The sequence below is a fragment of the Crinia signifera genome, chromosome 3 (genome assembly GCF_055691185.1).
Source record: "Crinia signifera chromosome 3, ASM5569118v1, whole genome shotgun sequence".
In the NCBI taxonomy this organism is placed as follows: Eukaryota; Metazoa; Chordata; class Amphibia; order Anura; family Myobatrachidae; genus Crinia; species Crinia signifera.
Window position 1 is genome coordinate 217,050,974 of NC_139219.1, and position 25,250 is coordinate 217,076,223.

Consider the following 25,250-nt stretch of genomic DNA (forward strand, 5'->3'; position numbering starts at 1 on the left):
AAATCTGCACTGTTGGTGTGCCTTGAGGATCGTGGTTGGGAAAGCCTGTTCTAGACACTAGATCTGTCAACCGGAACCCGTTTCTTGCATACAACAATGTACAGGGTTGATCTAGATCAGTGGTTCTCAACCTCGGTCCTCAAGGACCCCCAACAGTGCACGTTTTCCAGGGCTCCTGGCAGTTGCACAGGTGCACTCATTATTCACTGACACATTTTAAAAGATAACAGGTGGAGCTAATTAGTTCACCTGTAATTCTGTGAGGTGACCTGGAAAACGTGCACTGTTCGGGGTCCCTGAGGACCAAGGTTGAGAACCACTGCTCTAGAGCAGGCCTGGCTAATCTGTGGCTCTCCAGCTGTTGTGAAACTAAAAGTCTCAGCATGCCTTGCCACAGATTGCTTACACTGTAGCAATATAAGATGAGATTGGTGTGCCTGATCTAGAGGAGTGTCAGAGCTTTGTAATAAGTGCTAGTTAATTCCATAAAGCCGTGTATGTAGTGTTTCCTCAGACTTGCAATGAAAAGCTAGCTAGCCATCTCTGCATTGACTTGCTCTTTATAATTTGTGTATATTCTTTTTCCTATATCATATACTCAATCTGCCTTTGTTCAACTCTGCATGGAAATGAATGGCTCAAACACTGCCTTTCTTTGTCATCAAATGGTTTTAAAGTATGTTTGACTACCAGAATAGTATTAAATTGTAATGATCCCTATTGTGAGGAAACATTTTCTTCATTTGAGTTCTAGCACAGTCCTCTGTATTGATTTTAAGAATTTAGCACAATCAAACCATGTTTACATTAGATGAATTGTTTCTAAAAACATCTAACTTTATCTTCATCCTTTTAAATATTGTTAATATAAAAGAACAAACATCTTCCTATTAGAATCTACAAATCACTGTGTCCTGTGGATCCAGAAGTTTGTTTTGCTGAAGAAATTGGTATTTCCCCTCAGGTTCTGAATTTTTCACTGGTTGTAACATGTCATTAAAAGTAAATGTTTTAAGAACTTGTATACAGAATGTAAAATGCCTGTTAAAATCATAGGCAAAACTTTGTTCTTTAAAATATGATTAATTTAAAGAAAGCATGAAGTGTGTGTGTGTGTGTGTGTGTGTTACTGCTTGGTACGTAATTGGTTATGCTGCTTGTTTGTCCTTTTTCTCATATAGGTAAATTGAGGCTTAATGTTGCCTTTAACACCCTCCTACACTCCCCTCATTTCAACCCTCCACCACCTGTTCTTACTGGAAATAATTTGGTATGATCAACTATAGGTTGAGTATCCCTTATCCAAAATGCTCGGGACCAGGAGAATTTTGGATAACGGATTATTTTGTATTTCAGAATATTTTTACATTTCAATGATGTATCTTGCATTTATGTTGTATAACCACATCAACCACATGAAATGCACACAAATATATTTTATTTGTGCATAAAACAAGGTTTCAAAACCTGAAACAAAATGTGTGTACAATCTCAGGCACTGAATTTGAATGCCAGCCACATAAATCCTCAAAATTGCGGATGACAGCACGCTAATTGGAATGATCAAAGAAGGTAATGAGAATGGCAAGGCTAGTCACCTGGTGCAGCGCCAACAACCTACAGCTGAATGAGTCAAAGACGGTTGAGATGATGATAGGAAGAATCCCCCTACACCCCCCCCCCCCCGCTAATGGTTGAAGGTAGTGTAGTAGCAGTAGTGGAATCCTTCAGATTCCTAGACTCCAACATTGCCGAGGACCTAAAGTGGAAGGCCAACATCGATGGCATTTTCTTGGGAAAAGCCCAGCAGAGACTGTTCTTCCTACATCAACTCAGGAAGTTCGAACTGCCGCAGGAACTCCTGATGCTCTTCTACTCTGCAATTATACAATCTGTGATCTGTACCTCAATCATAGTCTGGTATGGCTCGGCCTTGGCTTATGACAGGAATAGATTACAGCTAATTGTAAGAGCAGCAGAAAAAAATCATAGGATCGGATCTCCCGGCGATTGAGGACGTATATAGGTCAATGGTTACAAAACGTGCTGAAAGATTTATCAGTGACCACTCCCACCCTGCTCATGACTTGTTCAGAAGGCTGCCATCTGGGAGGCGGTACATCTCTCAATTGGCGAGGACAGCCAGACACAAACAGTTTTTCTCCCCAAGCAACTTCCATAATAAACTCAAAGGTCAGCGATTTCACCCCATTGCACTAATCTCTGCACTAGGCACATGTATCTATATACAACCCTGATTCCCCCTCCATGTAATGATCCTGTTTTGTATGGGTCTGTTATGTATGTACACTGTGTGGGAGGGGTCCTGGACGGGGTCACGACAGTCAAGATCCTGACCGTCATTTACCCGACGCCGGGATCCCGACTGTTAAAATACCGACACACGGGTTCCCGACGGCCACCGGCTATTCTCCCTTGTGGGGGTCCACGACCCCCATAGAGGTAGACTAGAATAGGTGGCGAGCGTAGTGAGCCCACAAGGGGCTTTGTTGCGCTTGACACGCTGTCTGAGTCTGGCCAGTCGGGCTAATGTCTGTCGGGATCCCGACTGTCGGAACCCTGTACCACACCCACAGCAGGGGTTATCGGAAAAATGCTGTACATTGATATACTTGGCAATAAAGTGATTCTGATCATTTTCTTGCACATATTTTTTTTGTATATATATTTTTATAAAAAGTTAAGAAAAGTTGACATATGGTACAACGAAAATGGCAGATAACAGTGTAATAGTTCACAGCTTGACAGGATAACATGCAGTAAAGTACTATAGAATGCAATGGGATAAAGAATGGCTCATACAGGACTTCTTGACCATAGACACATTTGCTTCAGTATTCTAAACATAACTGGAGCACATATCTTTTCAACAGTATTTCTTGCACATATTTAGTGCCAGTTACACATCATTTCGCCAGTAGTGCTGTTACAAATGTTCCTAGTAAGTTTTTAACTAAAAAAAAAAAAAAAAATTCACTTTATGGAATGTTTGGTTTTCGGAATAATTTTGATAAGGGATACTCAACCTGTATTATAAATCCAGTGACTGAAATAAATATAAGATAACAATTCTTGGTAGTAGTATTATAGTGTGATCTGCAGTCCTTTTAGTTTAGATCTTAGAAAGTAGAAGTATAAATATGAGAGGTTCAAAAATTTCAGTCGCTCAGACATCAATGTAAGCAAATATGTATTCTGGCCAATAATTCAGGTCATGATTTGGGGCTGGAGTCCTTATTGCAGTATCAGAAATAGCAATAATATGTGGTGTCGAGCCCAAAAAGTATGAGTGAAGTTGTACAGTATGTCAGCATTTGTATGGTTTGGCCCCTATAGGTGTGAACATTAGCTGTTCAGTCACTCGGGGGTAGATATATTAAGCTCGGGGAAGTGATAAAGTGTCTGGTTTTTATCACCGGCCAATCAGCTCCTACCTGTCATTTTTCAAACCAAGCCTGCAACTTTACTGTTAGGAGCTGATTGGCCGGTGATAATAACCAGACCTTTTATCTCTTCACCGAGCTTAAGAGAGCAGTTAGATCACTCTCGGGATCCTTGATGCCTGTGGTCGGGAGAAGAGAGAGGAGATAGTACAGAGACCCACAGGGAAATGGATAAATGAATACATCCAGTACTATTGTATGCTGTTTACATGGTTGAAATTTTCTCTTATTTTTTTATGTCCTCCTCTGCTATTTGGTTTATGGGCCCTTTAATTGGACATTGTCTGTGCTGTAAACAGTGTACCTGTTAATGCTATATATTACATACATATACCCACCAGTCCCTCTGGATTTATTACCCAAGCATGAATACATTCAATTGTATTTCTACGCTATGCTTCATATTCAATGTTGCGGACTCTTTGTATTATTTACATGTTGCCTGCAAGCTATGGCTCTGTGTCCCAGCCACATAAAGCTTGCCTTTACAGTATTCTACAGGCTGGTTACAGCAGGACACTACTAATTGTGGGGAGAGGAAATATCCATGAAATGGCCTATGTTCATTTAATAACTCCCCCAGGCCATCCTCCACACTATGACATCATCTGATACAGAGACCATTGTGCTGCAGAAACAAGGCGGACACATGTACATCTTAGAGCTTTCAGGCACTCTTCTATAGAAGTGCTCAAAGAATTTGGAACTTTTCCAGGTCATCTGTGTAAAGATACCAGGAAATGAATGGACACTGGATTGAAATATCTTTGCTTTTAGTGTATGTTCGAGTCTGTGATAAATGAACATAATGTTTGGGTCATTCTTGGTGCTGCATATTATCAGTGGATCCTAAATTACTCCCCAAACTGATTTCTTTCCCTTGGTATTTACAAAATGTACTCTTCAGCACAGGTCCAGTCTCCAGGTGACACAGCTGCTTTCGTGCACATGGATAAATATTGTGTAGCGTTAAAAAGTATCTGTTGTAGGCTGTAAGGGGACACTACCATGACAATGTACTATATTTATATAGCCTAGCATCATATTGATAGGTACATGGGCAAAAGTACGTGTACACTCCTTCTAATTTAGTCTTTGCCCATCGCTAACTAGTAATTAAAATAAAGCATAGAGCCATGGTCAAGCAATAGCCGTTAAATGGGTTGTACTGAAGAGCTCAGTGACATTGAATGTGGAAGTACTGTAACTACATGTAAAAATAGGTGCTTCCATGCTGAGACTTTTAGTGCCACACACAGGAAGAAAGAGCGCATGTGCACTCCTAGCATTACTAAACAGAATTGTAAAAATGTTTGCAATTAAATGAAAAGTTCTTTGCATAGAAAATATAGGTTTACCCACTGCGTCCTTGAAACCTCATCATTGGATAAGTGCCTAACCTTCTAATTGTGATGTAAGTTTAGGGGTGGGACACACCCACCAAAGGAATCACACTATTGAGAGATAGCAAGTAAAGTGTTAAAGTGTGTTATAGAAGTGAGAGCAGCTACTAAGTGTTAGAAGTATTACAGGGTTGAGATGATAATACCTTCTTTTTCCCCAAAACACATGTCGGCAGGTGACAGCGGCGTAGGCAGACGATTAGAGCAGGGAAATCTGCCAGCCAGGACCCCTGCAATGCCATCCGACATGCTGTGAGAGGAATGGATGCCGCATACAGGCATTTATTCATCTCTTCCCTGGCTCCGCTGCTGTATGCATAGCCCAGCAGACCGCAGCGGAGGCTGCATGCGCGCCCCCTGTCCAACCTCCAGACTTACCGCAGGACGCTACGCCTGGGAGGTATGCAATCCCCTATTGGTGTAAACTGGTCCCGGGTCGGATGATCTTTGTTTACATTGCCCATATTACGTTATGATGCCCTGAAGTAGCCCAACTAAACCAACTGAGAGTGCCGAGAACTCTCACCATAACTGATATACTATATACATTTTATTTCAGTCTTACCTACAGTATAATAGTGCCTTGTTCAATGTGCAGCAAATGCAAGGGTATTGCATATGGAGCCGGTGTGCTGGGGTGCTAATCTAGTGCACTCTACAAACATCCTATGTCCATAAGACCAAAACTCATAAGTGCGCTGGGTAAGACAATCAGTATGGTTTATTACACAGATTTAATACACAGTCTAATGGTATTAAGTGGCCAGTGTAAAACTGGCTGTATAAAATACAGAATCAATTTTTAGTGATTCTCCTCCTCCACACCACACTATTTAGAGAAATACCACTTAGCGACTTTCAGCTCAAAGCCGCCCAGTGTGTGTGTCCCGGCAATGATGCGGGAGCACGCATCAGCGTCCATCGCCGGGAAAATGGCTCATTGGCTGGTTGTGTTTGGGCTACCTTAGTGTCTTACCTTACCTGATTGTCTTACCCAACACAGTTTTATGAAACCAGACTAAGCACCAGACATAACCCCCCCCCCTTTTTTTTTTAACTATGTCCATAAGAGCTTCCTCGTGTATGTACAGTATGTGAGGAGGCTCTCAACCGCACAATTGAAGTGGATATAACTACCATATTGGGTACACATTTTCATTATGTTATGTGGTGATGGGACAGAACTTAAATATACTACACTAGGAGGCTCTATAACATGGGTCTTCAACCTTTGGCCCTCCAGATGTTGTGAAACTACATGTTCCAACATGCATTGCCACATTTTTTCCTATAAGAGCATGCCAAAAAACCTCAGGGCATGCTGGGACATGTAGTTCCACAACATCTGGAGGGCCACAGGTTGAAGACCTGTGCTCTATAACCTTAAAATAAATTAATGGCAAGGTCTGTGGGGTGATAAAGGGGGTCAGCCATGATAAGTAAATGGTCCAAACAGGTAAACCCCAAAATAACCACAGGGTGTATGGTGACAGTTGAATCGCCTATAAGAGGTCATGTAGTAAGAACCAAAAACAATGTTCACTTTGTCACAATTAGCAGAAAATTCGGTACTTATGTATTATCTGGGCTCCCATGTTAAATGCACCCCATTTTTTCATACCCCTACTATCCAACTACGCATGGAGTTGATTTTATATAGTGTGGCGAGCGCAGCGAGCCACCGTGCCTGAAGCGTGGTGAGCGCAGCGAGCCCCGCGAGGGGACACGGTCTCATAAGAAAAACGGGAGCCCAGATATTACATAAGTACCGAAAATTCTAATTATGGTGACAGAAATAATGAGTCAACACACTTAAACATTTAATAAGCCCTAGTTGTGACATGTGCCCACTGCTTGCCATCTAAACGAATAAGCGTCTATTGGAGCTATTAAATTGTTGTCTATAAGATGCCCATTAGAGTTTAAAACAGCTGACCGCTCTGGGATTTAATTACTTTGCGCAGCTAGATCCAGAGCAGTCAGTCACTTTAAATAAAAGTTCTAAAGTTCTCATTTGGGCCCCCTAAAAGTCTGGGTTTGGGCACCCAAACTACAGACTTCTCACCCATGTGTCCTCACTTTGCTCGCCGTGCTTCGGGTGCAGTGACTCGTTATGCATGGCACACTATTATATTCTCCCATTAAGCCAACATGAATGGAGACGTAAGAACAAGCCAGCTTAAAAAAAAATCATGAAAAACTTTTCCCATGTTGACCTTTTGACCCTGTCGTCCTATTGAATGTTGACTTTTTTTTGGTAGACCTTTTGACTGTCTATCTAGACATTGTAGATATATCAACTGAAACCATAATATATAAATGTGTGTGTGTGCTCCACACTGTTTTATGATTAAACTTCTGCATGTTGTCAGCACCCATAGGGAATTGTAACTTATCTGCCATATGTAAGGACCTGCCTGCACTCTCTCCTATGATATAAGACATATCTGTCATTAGACCATTCCTCAAGCTATTGTATTAGAAACACCTGCATAAGGTTGCCAAATTGGAATAAAATACAGTATATAGCCCTTTCAATGTGCAGATAGACTAAATCATTGGCAGCAATTTATTATACTGGAACTTGATAGTTTGATTAATATGAAACACTAGATCAAGTTGGTGTATGTCTGCAAGTGAACAGTATTCTGTCATCGATGTCTCAACCATCATTGGTTTTATGCTGATGGCTTAAAACCATTGACTGTTAATAGTTGAGCCGTTGCTGGTAATCCCTACTCTGTACTGTGCCTATGCCTGAAATAGATACCAGGAGACATGAGTCCAAATGAGCATTAACCTGAAATAAATGCAAAGAGGTCATAAAATTGAGTTCTGTTATATGCCTCTTGTAATCTTGTGTCACTACGCTTATAGATACTTTTAAAAAAAATCTAGCAGGAGACACTGGAGAGAGATTATACTGGGGTATAGATGGGTGGACAGTGGGAACTGTCCCTCCCCAAAAAATTTGAAGTGTAGGGCTCCTGACCCCTCTATGCCCCACAATACCCCCAGTCTTAGATGTGACTTGGAAGCCAGTCACTGCTGGACTGAGCTCCAGTCTTCAATCGCTTTTGTTATATTCTAAATAATTTTAAGTACTACCTCAGGAAGAGCCCTTCCCTTCTTATTACAGAAGAGGGGTCTGGGTCTCTGGCGACCTGTTAGTACAGGGAAGGATGTTTCAGGGCTTATACTAAGAGGAACATTCTGCGCTTCCCACAGCCGGCTGCACCTAACCTAAGGTCCCAAGGGAGGTAAGCACCCTGTGTTTCACCTGACCGCTATGTGCCCCATGGCTGTTAAATGCCTAATTACCCCCGCCACTGTGTTTCCCCCTGCTGGAATCTGCATCTGGTGGCCGGTCTCCTGCCGGGAGCCGCAACTGTGTGTACTGTGCACACTCCTCGTGCGGGGAGGGGGGGATTTACATGGAGTTCCAGGTGTTGAATGCCAGGCTCCGATACCATGAGTGTGTGTGTGGGGTGGGGGGGGGGGGGGTGAGAGACTGCACGGAGGGTAAACAGCAGCGCTGCAAGCAATTATTAGCACTAGGACCCTGCCATATGGTTTTACTGCAGAGTGGGTCCTGGGCAGATGGAACAAAAAGGGCAGAGCTTTAAAGCGTAGGCTCACTCAGAGGGCTCCAGGTTGGGGCTGCTAAATTTACTTGGTTTTACATTACAGAGCCTCAGCAGAGTCCTATTTGCATGGAACCACCCAGTTGATAGTTGATACTCTGGGGGATAGATATTGGTCTAAGGGACGGTATCCTATTCTGGAACAGCAATGCCTTGACACTGGAGATTCTTCGGGCGATGACCTGTTACTGAAAGCCAGTTCAGCGGAGGAGCTGCTCAATTTATATTTCTCACATATCAGACATTACTCCAACATGGTTAGATAGTGAATTTCAAAAGATCTCATCTAAATCCGTCTCAATGTCTTCTGTGCCTTGGAATGATTCTAGACACCCAGGAACAGCGTGTGTTTCTTCCTGATGACAATGCTCTCAACATCCAGAGGATGGTTCATCTGGTCTTGAAACCATGGCCAGTATCGCTCCACTTGTGCTTACAACTGTTGGGGGATGATGGTTGCAGCTTTTGAAGCCTTTCAGTTCAGTCTGTTCCATTTACGTTTAAGTGGATCGTCTGACACCGGTCCGGATCTCACCTTCATCGACTGGTAGGCTTGTCTGCTCAAATTCTGGTCCTCCTTTCTTTGATAGCTTCAGTTGCAGAATCTACAATCAGGCCACAGATTTGCGTTGCAGGACTGGATTTTACTCAAGACAGATGCCAGCCTGAGGGGATGGGGCAGTGTTTTTTGAATCAATATCTTCAGGGCTGCTGGTTTCCCCAAGACACAAACCTACCAATTGGTATCCTGGAACTTCACGCAATCTACAATGCTTTGTGGGAGTCCTCTCCCCTCCTTCAAGCTAAGGCTAAGTCTGACAATGTGACAGCGGTTGCTTATGTAAACAAACAGGGAGGAACTGTACACGCAGTTGCATGGCTATGCAGGATGGTGACCAGGATTCTTCATTTGACGGAACTACATGACTCCATTCTTTCGGCAGTATTCATTGGAATGGAAAATATGGGAGGCCAACTATCGTCAGGATTTACACCCGGAGGAATGGTGGCTTCAGCCAGAAGTTTTCTCGCAGTTAGTGCTGGGGGTTACCCCAGGTATACCTTTATGGCATCCAGGGACTACTACCTAGCACTACTACTCTGTACATGTCAAGTACTTGATACTTACAGGTGGTGGCGTTTGACACATTATCAGCTACCCGTATTGTCTCTTATCTCTCTACTTCAATTCCGCTTCTGCTGAAGGGTCTCAAGAGAATCAAGTTGGAGTTCGCTATGGTCAGTCTAATAGTCCCCTACTGGCCAGATTGAGCGTGGTTCCTGAACTTCTGCATCTGCTAGTGGACAAGCTGTGGCCTTTGCCAGGTCAGCGAGACCTACTCCAGCAAGGCCGGTTTGTCTACCACGACTTTGGGCGGTATTCAATTCCACGGCAAGGGTTTTTTCTCCTTCATCCAAGAGGACACTGAAGTCACTACGCTGGGGATATGGAGTGGTGCATTGGAGAAGTCGGCACTTTAAGAAATTGAAGTGTAGCATGGCTCGTCCCCCTCTATCCTCCCCTCAGACCCCAGTCTTTAGTTAAGTGCCCGGAGGAGTCTGATCCCTGGGTTAGGGCTCCTCATAAAGGGGCTCTTATAATTTTGTATTACAATTTATTTTTATTTAAGAAGTGTACACAGGCAGCCAGAGGACCCTGCTGGCTGCCTGCTCCGTAGGATGCCCACGGGGGGGTCACAGCGGCACTGCCTGCGGCGCACGCTTCTAACCCTGGCCACCAGTGCATCGTCGATGGGGACCCGCGGCCAGCACGGGTGACGGCTGGACCAGAGTGCGCGCTGGTCCAGCAAGAAAAGGCAGATGTCACATAGCACGCGCTGAGCGGAGCGACGGAAGGGGGTGGAGCTACTCACTTTCTCCTGCACTGAGGCACCATTTTACAGCCCACGCTGCCTCTTCCTGCTGGTGCACCTCAACGAATCTCCTGCACCGGGCATCAGAGCGCTTCCTCCACTTCATCGGCCAGTTCACTGTGCTGGCTGAGTGACAGGGTTTTCCACTGGGATTCCCGCTGGAGTGTAATCTTTGTGGTGGGCTTAATTCAGGGAAAGCGGACTCCTCTCCCCTATTATCTTTCTCTCCCTCACTGCTACCTGTAATTGTGTGTGTGGTCAGTCTGGGGTGCTGTGACTATTACCTGTTGTTTTTTTAATGATTGCAAGGAGTTTTCACTCAAAAGCCTCTCAAAAACGGTTTGTATGCACCCAGTGCAATCAACAGTTTACTCAGCACATTAAGGGTGTAACCCTGTGCAGAGTATACCATGAAAGGGAAGAAGTAGACAAAGCCCCTTCTCCCCTCCTCAATGTGGAAGGGTCACTAGTGGTTATCCTCCCTGGAAGCAGAACTAGCTGCATCCCACAGGGACAGGAAGGTTTTACACACCCAACTAGCTTCTAAGGGTTTAGCTGAACCTTCCTGGGCCAGGGACCTTATTAAATCAGTGGATTCCCTAGTCAGGGCTACAACCACTCAGCCTGTAAGCACCCCTCCCCCACCTCTAAAAAGGAGTATTCCCTTGTTATTGGGAGGAGATTCAGAGGGATGGAGATGTGCAGGATGACCCCCTCCCTCAGGCAGACGGGGGGAGGCCCTTATACAGGCTGTTAAGTTTACTTTAAATGTACCGGAACCTCCGGCTTTTTTCCCTAACTTTGGCCGGCCCTCTAAGGCGGCGGTGTGTTTTCCTGAATCCATTGAGTTAGATAAAATAAAGACGTTTTCAAAGTGCACTCATTTAAAAATTAGTGCACTGCGAAAATGTACTTCACTATCTCTTGCTCTCATCTTTCATTTTATGTGAATACCTCGGAGAGATCCGAGTGAATCCAAGGACTCCAAGCGCCCGATAAGTTGTACTCCCATTTGTTTTTGTATATGGTGTTGGTGAAGGTTGGTGAGGGACTTTAGGAATTACAACTTTGGGGCTGCTGGGTGCGCTACAGACCAGTCTATAAACCTTTTTGCAATTCTTTTCTTGGGACTAATTCTGGACACATCCTTACAGAAGATCTTCTTCCTTCCGATGGACAAGATTCTCTCTCTTCAGGAATTGACCAGACAGGTCCTCAGTCCTCACAGAGTGTTAGTGCACCTGTGCATCCGCCTGTTAGGCAAAATGGTTGCATCCTTCGAGGCACTCCCCTTTTCATTCCCGGACTTTTCAACTAGACCGTCTCAATCAGTGGTCAGGTTCACATGTGCACATGCACAAGCTGATTATTCTGTCCCCATGCAATCGTCTATCTCTGCAATGGTGGCTCCATGCACCAAATCTGTTGGAGGGATGCCGTTTCGGGGTCTGAGAATGGACTATTGTCACAACAGATGCCAGCCTCAGGGGTTGGGGTGCTGTTTTGATGGACCAACATTTTCAGGGTCGGTGGTCTCCACAAGAGGCAAAGCACCCGATCAACATCCTGGAGCTTCGGGCAATTCGACTGGCTTTACTCAATGCAGGCCTGCTCCTGCGGGGACGCGCAGTGCGGATTCAATCAAACAATGCCACGGCTGTGGCATATGTAAATTGCCAAGGCGTTACCCGCAGCTGCAAAGCTATGCAGGAAGTTCGACCGATCCTTCAGTGGGCGGAACGTCAGGCCCTGGTTTTCTCAGCGGTGTTCATACCAGGAGTGGACAACTGGGAGGTGGATTACTTAAGCCGCCAGGATGTCCACCCGGAGCAATGGGCCCTACACCAGGAGGTCTTCTCTCAGATTGTCCACCGTTGGGGGGTTCCCCAAATAGACATGATGGCCTCAAAACACAATTGCAAGGTTCCCCCCGATATTGTTCCAGGTCACAGGATCCTGACAACAGATGCCCTAACCGCGGTTTGGATTATTCTCTGATTTACCTATTCCCGCTGTTTCCATTGCTGCCGCGAGTACTCAAACGGATCAAGAGGGAATCAGCAACAGTCATCTTGGTGGCACCTAATTGGCCTCGTCTGTGGTACGCCGATCTTCAAGGGCTCCTGATAGACCATCCTTGGCATCTTCCTCCAAGGGATGATCTTCTTCTACAGGGACCATTTGTCTACCAAGGCTTACCGTGGCTGCGTTTGATGGCGTGGCTATTGAAGCCGTGCTGTTAAGCAGATGTGGTATTCCAAAATCGGTCATTCCAACGATGCTCAGAGCCAGGAAGGAGGTCACTTTCCGTTACTATTATGGTCTTTGGAATGGTTATGTGGCGTGAACGCCGTAAGATACCCACATTTGTTTTTCTGTTACTCTGATTCCTACAGGCGTGGTTTAAGGCGGGCCTCCAGCTCGCTTAAAGTACAGGGGTCAGCCTTGTCGATATTTTTTCATCGACGCTTGGCAGTCATTCCGGAGGTTCAGACCTTCCTGAATGGAGTCCTTAGGCTCCAGCCACCTGTTCGGGCCCCGGAGAAGCCTTGGAATTTGCCTCTGGTACTTGATTATCTCAAGTCCAGTGTTTTTGAACCATTGGAATCCATTGATCTCCGTCTTCTCACGTGGCAAGCGATTATGCTTTTGGCTCTTGCTTCGGCATGACGGGTGTCTGACCTTAGTGCCCTGTCTTGCCGATCTCCTTATCTGGTATTTCACCAGGATAGGGCTGAACTTTGGACCAGAATGGATTACCTCCCAAAGGTTGTGTCGGCGTATCATCTCAACCAACCTATCGTTGTTCCGGTACTGACGGGTTTATGTGAACAGGACCAAGGAGATCCGGAAGTCGAACTCACTCTTCGTTCTTTATGCTGCCTCCAAACAAACTTTGCAAGATGGATCTGTCTTGCCATAAGGCAAGCTTATGTGCAGGCGGCTCAGCTTCCGCCTTCCAAAGTTTTGGCTCACTCCACACGTTCAGTGGGACCCTCATGGGCGGCAGCTAGAGGTGTTTCTCTGACTCAGCTGTGTAGAGCAGCAACATGGTCTGGTCCGGCACATTTATCAAATTGTACAAGTTTAAATTTTTGCGGCCTCTTCTTCTTATTTCGGCCATGCTGGGCTACAGGATGCTCAGCACCTTCCCGCCCGTGGGGATGGCTTTGGGACGTCCCCAGCCTAGTGACTTCAGTTTCCCCTTGGATGAAGGAGAAAATAGGAATTCCCTTTCTCCGAATCCATAGGGGACACTGAACGCCCTCCCAGCACTGTTCTTGACTGGGTATGGGTGTGTTCAGTCTGCATGCGTTGTTTGGTTGTGCATGCGATTGTCTGCAGTTTACACTTGTTATGTTTGCTGTTCATCTCCATCTCTCTCTCTCTCACTCAGATTTCCTGGTCTCTTCTCTCCTCTCAGGCACAGTTAACTAAGACTGGGGTCTGAGGGGGAGGAGCCATGCTACACTGCAATGTCTTAGAGTGCTGACTCCTCCAATGCACCACTCTATCCCCAGCATAGTGACTTCAGTGTCCCCTATGGATTCGTAGAAAGGGAATTAACGGTGAGTACCAAATTCCTATTTTTCTACTGCAAGGATGGCTTTTTTTTCAGCGAGGAAAGCCATCCTTGCCATCAAACTCCCTTTTTGTTATTTATGATGCTATGCGCCGTGGATGGCCTGCATCCAAACAGTCCTTGGCCCGATGGATTGACTATTCGGCAGGCTAACCGGACAGCACATCAACCTCCTTATTCTATCTGGGCTCATTCCATTTGTTTTGTGGGGACTTCATGGTCTGCACATAGGGATGCTTCTACAGCCCACCTGGTCTTCTCTCTGTACGTTTGTTTGACACATTTGTGACTTTAGCCTCTACATTTGGTGTTACAGGTTCAGCAATGCTCTCCCGTCTGTGAGGGTAACTTGAGGACATCACAAGTCTAATCTCCTTCCAGTGTCTCCTGCTGGATAAAAGCGAAAAGAGGATTTTGGTACTTGCCGTTAAATTCATTTCTCTGAGTACACAGGAGACACAGAGCTGCTTCTCCTGTTTTTGTTTTGTTGTGGTTTTAATGTTCTGTTTTGTCTTATTTGTTGCGTGTAGGTGTGTAAACTTCCTCTCATTCCTCACTGTCAGCTCCCTTTGGCCCATTTCTTGACTTGGGGGATTGTGGGGCATAGAGGGGGGAGGAGCTCCACACGTCTACATTTTTTAAAGTGCCAGCTCCCACTGACCACCTGTCTATAACCCAGTGTAATCTCCTCCCAGTGTCTCCTGTGGACTCAAAGAAACTGATTTAACGGTAAATACAAAAATCCTCTTTTTAAATGTGACAGAATGAACAGGCATGTATATCCGCAGAGGGACATACTTTATCTGGTAGTTTCCTGAGGGGTTTAGTTAAAATGTGCTATAAGTGTGCACTACTGGCGGCTAAACACAGTACTCCTGGGTGCACACTCATGGTCTGTGAGAGCCAGGGATTAAATTGCTCTGATGGGCTCACAATAACTTTGGCCACCTACAAAACACATGAATTCTTCTGTTTGTGTCCTAGGGTGGAGAAGAGAGCAAAGAATAAATTTAATTTTAGCAGGCAACCATTTGGATTTTTTCAAACTCGATGTCTGTGATAATGGATACTAAGATGTGAATTAAATAAAGTAATAAGAAACTTTGCAAAAGCCATACAGGGCTGTGCTATAAATACAAAAGCAGCCTTGTTATACTGTGTCCTATTGTCCTTCTGTGACTGGTACGCCTTGCCATTACTGGACACAATGGCATGTATTCAATGCCGGTGCGAGGGGGTTAAACAGCAACGATTGCTGAAAACCAGCGATCCTCGCTGTTTAACCCCCGCGCCGGCCGCTCGCACTATGCAACGCTCTGGGGAAATCCTGTGACGGCGAGAATTCCCCAAAACAGCGAGACCCGCGGCTGCTGCAGAAAACTCACAGTTTTTAGCCGCGGGTCTCGCTGCTTCTGGAGCCGCATCCGCCAATTCCCCCTCAAAAAACGGAGCGAGGGGGAATTGGCGGATGCGGAGGCTGTGTTGAATGCTGTCAGGGTGAGTGGTGACAGCGAGCAGGAAGCCCTGCTCGCTGTCACCACTCGCAAACTGCATTGAATACATACCATTGATGCAACTTTCAGGGTTTCCAGAGTGGTCAGATTCAGTAACCACATACATACACAAAGAAGTTATATTGTTAGAATTTGTCATTTTATATTTCTTGATGTTTAAAGATTTTCTTTAGTAAATCATATATTCCTCGTAATGTGAATATATATTAAAGGGTTTGTTTAGCTTTAGATGACTATAATTTATTGGTTTGCACATGTGATATCAATTAAAGAATTTTATTGTCCAGCTTACTTCCTTTTGTGGCTTTGGTGATATATTTATAGAAATAGATATATTTGCTTTTTGCTAGATGTGATGTATTCTTGTTTTGGATGTAGTTCTATTCATGCAGAGAGAGGGAGCACTGGCAGAGATTCCACTTACCCAGGGAAAATACAAATAAACATCTGGTTCTAATAATACGAAGGCATGACTGAAAAGCACGGGATACTTTTAAAATGTTTTGTAATAGTTACAATGGCTGTGCCTTCCTATTACTATAATTTGGTGTATATTAGAGATTTATAGATGGTGAACATAATTAAACTGACCCTATTCAGAGCTGTCTGACTCTTGTTCTAACAACCAGAATGTTACCATATTTGGTAGGGAGGCTAATTAGGACATGAAGAAAAATGAAGTGCAAAAAATAATTGGTTGGGGGGATATGGGTCTGGACACGGTGTAAACTATGAAAATATAATGCTCTATTATCCTTCGTTTACACAAAGGAGGTCGTCAAGTACATTTGAGTTTTTTTTATGCACAGCGCCATATTTTCGTTTTCAGACACATTGTACACTAACATTTGTGTTCTCTAAATCCTGCTTTCATACTAAATTGGCTGACATTGGCCCTTATTCTGGTTCACTCGCAAAGGCAAATTCCTTCCCAAATGGAGAAAACCATGTGCACTGCAGGTGGGGCAGATGTAACATGTGCAGAGAGAGAGTTAGATTTGGGTGAGTTATTTTGTTTCTGTGCAGGGTAAATACTGGCTGCTTTATTTTTACACTGCAATATAGATCTCACTTTGAAGTAAACCCCCACCCAAATCTATTTCTCTCTGCACAAGTTACATCTGCGCCACCTGCAGTGAACATGGTTCTGTCCATTTGAGAAGGAATTTGCCTTTGCGAGTGAACCAGAATAACACCCATTATGTGCTACAGTTGGCTTTGCATAGGGAATGGGTAACTATGGCCATCTAGTGTATGTATGTATGTATGTATGTATGTATGTCCTCTTGCTCAGCACAGTGTCTCACCAGGTTTTTCACATATTGGAAGTATGTGAAACTTTCTCAGAACTAAAATTATATTAATCTATCAGGTAACATTGGCTCCTAAAAGCCATTTTCAGGAACTTCTCATTAAAGGAAAGAAGATAACTTGACACCATTAGCTGTACTAATTATGGCACTATGGGGCAGATTCCATTGCTTTGTGGGCACCCAATGGGGCAGATGTATTAAGCCTGGTGAAGAGATAAACTGGAGATAAAGTGGAAGGAGATAACGCACCAGCCAATCAGATCCCAACTGTCATATTTCAAACACAGCTGATTGGCTTGTGCGTTAACTCTTCCAAGTTATCTCCAGTTTATCTCTTCTCCAGGCTTAATACATCTGCCCCAATGTAACTATTCAATTGTTCCCTTCCACTATGTTTTGCATACATGCCCTGTATTCATGCACATTAGTCATGGGTTTAGCTGTGACCAGTGACTAAACCCCCATCTAATGTAATGGTTGAGGAGCTCAAATCAGTGTTTTCGCTTACTTAAGCTTGCACCTCAAGAGGCTGTGGAAATGTAATCTCTTATATATTTGGCTACATCTGTCACTCAAAGTGTGTCTGGAGCTATAACGCTGGGTGGAGCCAGGGGCGGATTTAGGGATGAGGGCGCCCCTAGGCACAACAATAATGTTTACTAAGTAGGACAATTTACAGGGGCAGTATCTGCATGTCCCATCCATTTACACTATATTTAAGATGGAATATAGTACAGTACAGTGGATATTTTGCAGTTATTGGTACATTTTGGGCTGACAGTACTATCACATGCATCCAAGTGCCGCCCCCAAACGTGTGCCGCCCCTAGGCACGTGCCTCACGTGCCTAATGGGAAATTCGGCTCTGGGTGGAGCCTCTGACTCGCATGACTGACTCACATGACAGAGAACCAGCCCAGTGAGCCCACAGACAGTGCCAGACACCCTCTGCCTCTCCATGTTACACAGCAAAGACACAGCTACTCACCAGACACACCAGGTGAGCGCCCCACACCTCCATACCTCCCAACCTCTCCAGGAGGGACAGAATGCTCTGTTTGTGGACTTCCATCTTAATTTATGATTGTCATCACCTGTCATTTTAAACAGGGTAATTGATAAGAAAGGTGTTTAAGCACAGGTGATGGTAATCCATAAATTAAGAAGAAAGTCCAGAAACAGAGCAATGTGTCCCTCCTGGCGAGGGTCATGTTGGGTATGCACCTCCCTCCCCCCCCCCCCCCCCCATTCACGGCATTCCCACGATTAAATGGCACATGCAAAACACTGACATGGCTATGGTCGACAATGAAAAAGGTTGACAAGATTTATTTTTCACTTTTTCAATGTTTTCATATTCATTCTCATGTGTCGACATGGACACCAATGAAGTGCCACACTTATGTCAACATTTACATGTGTTGACCTTTTCTTGTGGCGATTCGCGGCCCCCCCTGCGACCCCCCTCCCGCGATTTGCAGCACACCCCCCGCAATTCGCGGCACCCCCGGTGACTCCCGCGATTCGTGGCCCCACCCCATGACACACACCCCCTCCTGCGATTCGCGACACCCCGCGACCCCCCCTCCCACGATTCGCGCCAACCCCCCGGGCCCCCCCTCCCGCGGTTCACGGTGCCCCCCACGACCCCCCCTACCGCGATTCCCCAACCCTGACCCCCCCTCCTGTCATTGCGGCAACCCCCCGCCCCCGCGACCCACCCTCCCGCGATTCACTGCAACCCCCCACGCCCCCCCCCATCCCACGATTCGCGGCACCCACACCCTCCCCCCCTGCGACCCCCCCCTCCCGCAATTCACGGCATCCACCCACGACCCCTCCTCCCGTGATTCGCGGACACCCCTCACCTCCTCCCCCCACCCCCGCGCGCGATTCACGGCAACCCCAGGATTAAATAGCACATGCAAAACACTGGCACGGCTATGGTCGACAATGAAAAAGGTTGACATGAGTTTTTGAAGATTTATTTTTCTTTTTTTGAATGTTTTTATATTCATTCTCATGTGTCGACATGGACACCGATGAAGTGCCACACTTATGTCAACATTTACATGTGTTGAACTTTCTGTGTTGATTTTTTCTTGTAGCAATTTTTTTTTCCAGTGACAACTATGAACTATGTGCACGTCAACCTACACATCATCAACCAATTCTTTGTATAATATATAACACCTGTTCAGTTTTACTGTAGGTGTTTTAAGTCAGACCTTTTTCTGCTACTATTACTGTTTATGTAAATGCATTCTGAATGACAGCAACATCCTACCATCCTTCTACAAGAATATATATCCAACTAGGTGATTCATCGTGCCCCCCCTTGCGCAATTCACGCCCAATCCCACGCTTTGCGGACCCCCGCCCTCTCCCGCGATTCGCCGACACCTGCGCCCCCTCCCTCCCTTGATTCACGGCACCCTCCGCGCCCCTCCCGCAATTCAGGACACCCCTAAGCCCCTCTTTAGTCCCCCGTATACTCACACACCCCTATCACTACCCAGCTTCCTGCTCTCCTGAACCGTAACTTCCACCACTGGGGAGTCGCTGACGCTGTTTTGCCCACATGCCCCTATCATGCCTCATAGCCCAGCCTCCTGCTCTCATGCACCCGAACTCCCACCCAGTAGGAAGAGACACTGACTAAGAGCCACCATCCTGTACTCCTGTACTGCCACGCTGGACCCTTATCCACTGGCAGAAGCTGCACAGTATCTCCCACCTCTTTAGTTCCCCTTATGCCCACACACCCCTATCACTACCCAGCCTCCTGTTTTCCTGTGTCGTGACCTCCGCCAGTGGGGAGCCGCTGACTCAGAAACACCCTACTATACTATTGCACACACACACCTAAACAACATGCACACACAGCCCCCCCCCCCACACCCACAAATGTCACTGTACCATCCACACTATCAATGTACATCTTACTCTGTAACCGTTTTTTAATTAAACAAAACAATACACACCCCCTTCCACATCATATGCTCTCTATTTAACACATTTCACCTATAACTCAAGTTGCAATACAGGCCATCTTTCATACAATTCTAACCATCTTTCTCATATACAAATGTTCACAAATTAAGGGGGCGCAGCCCCTTACGACGGTGTGAAGAGCGCCCGTAGGGCGCGATGAATCACCTAGTCTTTTAAATAAATGAATTGATTGGATTTGTAACAGTGGACTCCTGGTAAAGGTACAGTTTTGGATACAGCTCTTCATGAATAAATAGCTCTCTTTGCAGAAATCTATGCTCTGGCATATTTTGTTGCAAATACGGTAGTTTATTTACTCTGATCACTAACTAATGGGGCCTACACATGTAGCAATTTAAGGGCATTTTCTAAGCGATCTTGCTTAGAAAATGCCCCTACATCACTCCATGTGTAGGGGCGATGGAGAAGCATGGGGCCAGGCTATCACCCGGTGATTAATAACCAGCATGCTGGATTAATCTAGCATCACCAGAGAATACTTGCAGTAGTGTATGGCCATTCGATCCCTCTTGAGCCGCCCAGGACCTTCCCAGGCTGAAGCGCATACAGTGCTTTTGCATGTGATGTATTGGATGAGGCCCCATTCCCCCGACACCGCAGCTATAAGCTGACCAAAAGGGCCAATTCTGCTGCTCAAGGCTACAAATCTACTCTCTCATTTGGGGGTGTGTATTATTAGATAGACCATAAAAAGGTCAACACATGAAAGGTCGGCATGAGAAATCTGTGAATAGTCTGCCTGCTCATGCTACCCAAGACTTTATGCTGATTTAGCCATTTTATGCAGCTAAACCTAATGCATTTAGTTCACAACAAGCACAGTAAGTAATCCTGTCTTTCTTTATCAGCAAAATCAACTACAAGCAGCCTACATGCAGCAGTTTAATACTCAATTCTGTTGGTTCCTTCCTTGGGTATGGGCAGAAATTTGCATTTTCTACTGATTTGGGGCTGCACAAGTCACGAACAGGTATTTTTCAGGAGGAACCAGGCCACACAAGTAAAAACATCTGCCAATAGCATACCCATAATTTGGGTCACTTCTGAGATGTTTCAGTCATTTATCACCCCATAAGTTTGGTTCAATATTGACTAGATAATATTGGGGTGTAATAAACATTTGGGTATGGTATGACTTGGCATTAGAATCTCACAAGGTTTGAGCTGTTGACATGCAGCTTGCCTGCGAACTCTGCATGTTGAGAGTGACAATGTCAACATTCACCATTTTCTAGCAGCTTGTTATGATGAACTGTCAACTCAAGTGGTTCCTGGTGGTCTTTTACCTTCTAGTAGTAACATCTCAAGCATGGTCTTCTGGGTCCTTTTGGTCATACAAGGATCCGTTCTGGTGTAGGTATTCGAGCTTGTGATGAGTTTTACTGTACGTAAATTTAACGTCACACAGCCTAGCCCTCCCAGCAGTTTATGTTCCTAACTTTAGGCATCCTTAGAATGTCGCCATTCCACCTGGTGACGTTACATGTTGACATTACATGTCACACATCCACATGTTGACATTGCGAAACTGTCGACCAGATGGCCTTGTCACAGTTTGAAACATGTTGGCGGTCTAACGTCAACATTGTGGTGTTGACTTTATGAACATCTACATAGCTACTGTCCATAGTTTGACCAGATACCACAAAAATTATAGCTAAATTGCAACAAATCATATTTCCCATTACTTGTAACACACTATGCTTCTTTTCAATACGGTTGTGCTTCTTGTTTGGAACGTTTTTGTGTTGCATTTTACTAGATCATTCATAGAAAAGTGCCTAATGTTAAAAAAAAAAGTTTCTAGCAAGAAATCTTTAGCTTTTGCAATCAAGACACAATTTGTTACATTAGTTATTTCTCTTTAACTCACTTATTGCTAATTCTATGGGGTATATTCAATGCGTGGGGGGGCGAGCGGCTGACTGTGAGCTATACGGCGAGCAGTGCCATTAGCCCACCATCAGTATTCAACGTTCCCCCTCACTCTCCGTTTCTACCTCGCCTGCTCCCTGACATGAGGAGGAGATGGCGAGTACGGCCGTCAAAACAGTGAGGCTAACCGATATATGCAGCAGGCTCCCTGCATTTGCTCGTGAACCTCTCTGTTCTGGGGAATCATCGCCGCCCTCTTACGGCGAGGATTTCCCCGGAATATAGAATATGGCAAGTGGCCGGTGTGGGGGCTGGACGGCAATGATGGCTTTTCCTTGCTAAAAGAAAAGCCATCCTTGGTGTACAAACCCCCCACTCCATCGCTCGCAGAGGGCATTGAATACCGCCCTAAGTGCTAACCTAGCCAAAATATAACCTCTTCTGTGGTCTTTCATTTGAGTCTGGACAGGCTCAAATTTTTAGTCTTTAGAAAGGTATCCTTAAATCTACCTAACATATGCCGGCCCCGTAAGCAAAGACTATACTGGTTATACTCTGGTTCATTCTCCCTCTACATGAATCCTGGGAAGTGCTGTCATTATTTGGCAAACTCTATTTCCGTGCTAAGAAATGCTAAATATAAATTACAGATGCCATTACTCCTCTTATGACTGCACAGTTCTCAGTGTCTTCTCAGGGACTGCTTCATGATCTACTTACTTCTTGAGCCACATACATTGATTTTTGTACATAAAGTACTTCTGAATCCCTTTTTCCAAACTGAACGCTAAATAATTTTTAATGTGTAACCATGGCCGTGAGTAAAGGACCAGATATCAGTGAAGTCTGCGGTATGTATAGATTTGATTAGTTTCTCTAAAAGAACATACAGTAGGTTAGTGGCCTATTTGAAGCCGGACACTGCTGTAATCTTGTAACTATAGAACAGGGTTTGGCACTGGTTTTTTCTTTGGCTGCCAGATGTTCAACATTCCATTTAAAAAACATTTTTGGAGTGCCATCCCATTGAAGGCATGCAGTTCCCCATTCACGAGCAGAATGTAACTCCTAACTGTCCCTGCATTTAAACTATGTGGGTCAGTCACCCAGATTTGGGCCTGCCCCACCAGAATCAGGCCAGTTAGCAGGATGTCCGGTCTTCTCCTACCTGTTCTTGAAGCTTTACTTACTCTAGACTCACTTGTCTTATTATAAGTGGGTTATTTCCTAGCTGTTGGAAAAGATCCATAGAGGCTTGGGGTGTAAAATGTAAAGATTTGTATGTAGTGGTTTGCTGTAACCTTCAACTCTTAATATTGTATGAATTTTAATCAATATATAATATAAGTTGCAATATGCACTTGTAAGGGAATAACTCACTAATCAGCAAGCATGAATGACATTATAAACATTTTTTTTATACATTGCTGCGAGTTCCATTGGGCTTCACAATTGGTAATAGGGATAAAGCAAACTGGGTAGTTGCAGACAAACTTTTAGTAAGGCCATGCTCACAATCTTACAATCTAGGGATATAGGCATTGACACACAAGCAGTGTTCTCTATTGCATAAAGGTCCACAAGATTGCAAAGGCTTTTGGTGGGCTGTATTATATGGTGACCCAGCAATGTCAGCTAGGTGGTCAGGAGGATGGAGAAGTGGGAGAAAAAATAGGTGAAGATATGCTTGTACTGTTCAGTGGGGATGTAATTGGATAGGTTCTAAATGACATAGCAAAGCACGAATTTATAGGCCAATTAAATTGCTTCCTGCTGGCTGTCTATAGCAATTTACGTCTATCAGAGCTGTGCAATTGTTTCTCTAATCAGATGACCATTTGGATTTTACCCTGTTGGCAGTTCTGGGTTTTAGTGCCATAAAGTTGCTAAAACTGTCCAAAAGGAAGGCTTTGGGTGCCCACAATATGGACTTTAAACATATTTTTTTTTTCTCGCACCTCTGCTACAAGTGACATTACAAGTCTTCTAGGTTGTGCCACAGTTGCCTTGGTTATCCCTGAAAAAAAAGTCCTTTCCATAGCCACAAAAATGAAGGTATTCAGTGCCTGTGACCAGTGTTACTTTATGCTTCAGAATCATGGACAATCCTTAATTGCCTAACAAGGAATGTTTTCATTGAGATTCTTATGAAGCATACTACAATAAAAACTAAGAGACGCTGCAGAAATTAAAACAACCAAAAACTATGCCAAGACCAACCCACAGTTGAATCCTATAGAAAAGATTGTATTTAAAGTGGTTTGGACATGTCTTCAGAATGGAGCCTAAAAAAGAATACTATACCGGTGCCTAAAGTACACACACACCAGAATGGATGGAAAATAGCACAGGATGCACCAAAGTAAATATGGCTAGAACAGGTTGTCCAAGATCTTCAACCATTGTAATTCCATATAGATGATGCCAAGGATGCTGCTTTAAACTGATGCTTTCACAGCTGGCCTCCAGCTTACCCTACTGGTGCTAATGACTGTAAAAGCTAAATAAAATGTCGCACCTCAGGAGGCGGCAAGGCAAAATGTGTGTGCCCCTGCTAATGGGAGCCTGATCTGAGTAACAGTTGAATAGCTCTGATAAGCACCCATTGCTATAGATGCCAAGCAAGGGCACAGGTAACCATTACATTTTCACTTAAGAATTGGTTGCCTATTTAATGCAATTTTTGTTAAACGAGCAACATCATTTTGACCTGATTTCCTTCCCTTGCATTTTAGTTGTTTTAAGTACATTATTTACCCCATTGATGCATTGAGACGGAGTTGTGCAAATGCATGCACATTTGTTTTTGTGCAGTGTATGTGAGTGCTTGTTGGTGTACACAAGTGGATATTAGTGCTGTACTACAGCTGTTGACTTACAAGAGAAATACAGCGACATGGTTCTAGATAGCTGGACATTTTCCACAAAATTGTATATACAGTTTTGTTGTATTCTGCTTTACAATATTCTGTTACAAATGTATCTTTCCTTTTGAAGCCCTTGTTGGCCATGGTTTGTGGAAAGTAGATGCAACATTCTGAGAGGTTGGAAGGTTCCTAGTATTCAGCTCTGAAATGGTTGTCACCTGGTTTCATTTAGGATCCAATGTGTCACCTACATTTAAGTGTAGGAAAAAACTATTAATGATTCATCCAGCAGATTGTACACACTTTTACACATTTACTATTCATCTTAGATAATGTATTTTAATCTGCTAAATTTAGCAAATTCCAATTGAAATTTGCAGAATTCTATTTTCTTCTGTAAGGTGCAGCACACCTTAGATCTGTATGAGCCACATGGAGAAAACTAAACTTCAAAAGGAAAACGCATTACCTTTTAATATCAGCAATAAGTTAAAACCGTACATGTAATCATAGGTGCAGACACCTGTGTATAATATCAACAGACATTTTAAAAAGTTGTAAAGCTATCCTGTATAATAAAAGTTTAATGCTGCCCCTTGACATATGGTGCACCGGCGGCCACTAGATGGCTCCCAGACGAGCTCCTTTCACCCCCCTGCCATCACCACCACCACACCTCAGAACGTCAAAGCCCTGTG

General features: G+C 44.5%; 1 protein-coding gene across 7 annotated transcripts in view; it reads left to right on the plus strand.

Annotated features, from left to right (window-relative positions):
* The window catches only part of LRCH3 (leucine rich repeats and calponin homology domain containing 3), a 99,472-nt gene that overhangs the window by 13,496 nt on the left and 60,726 nt on the right, over window positions 1–25,250 (plus strand). The window lies entirely within an intron of this gene.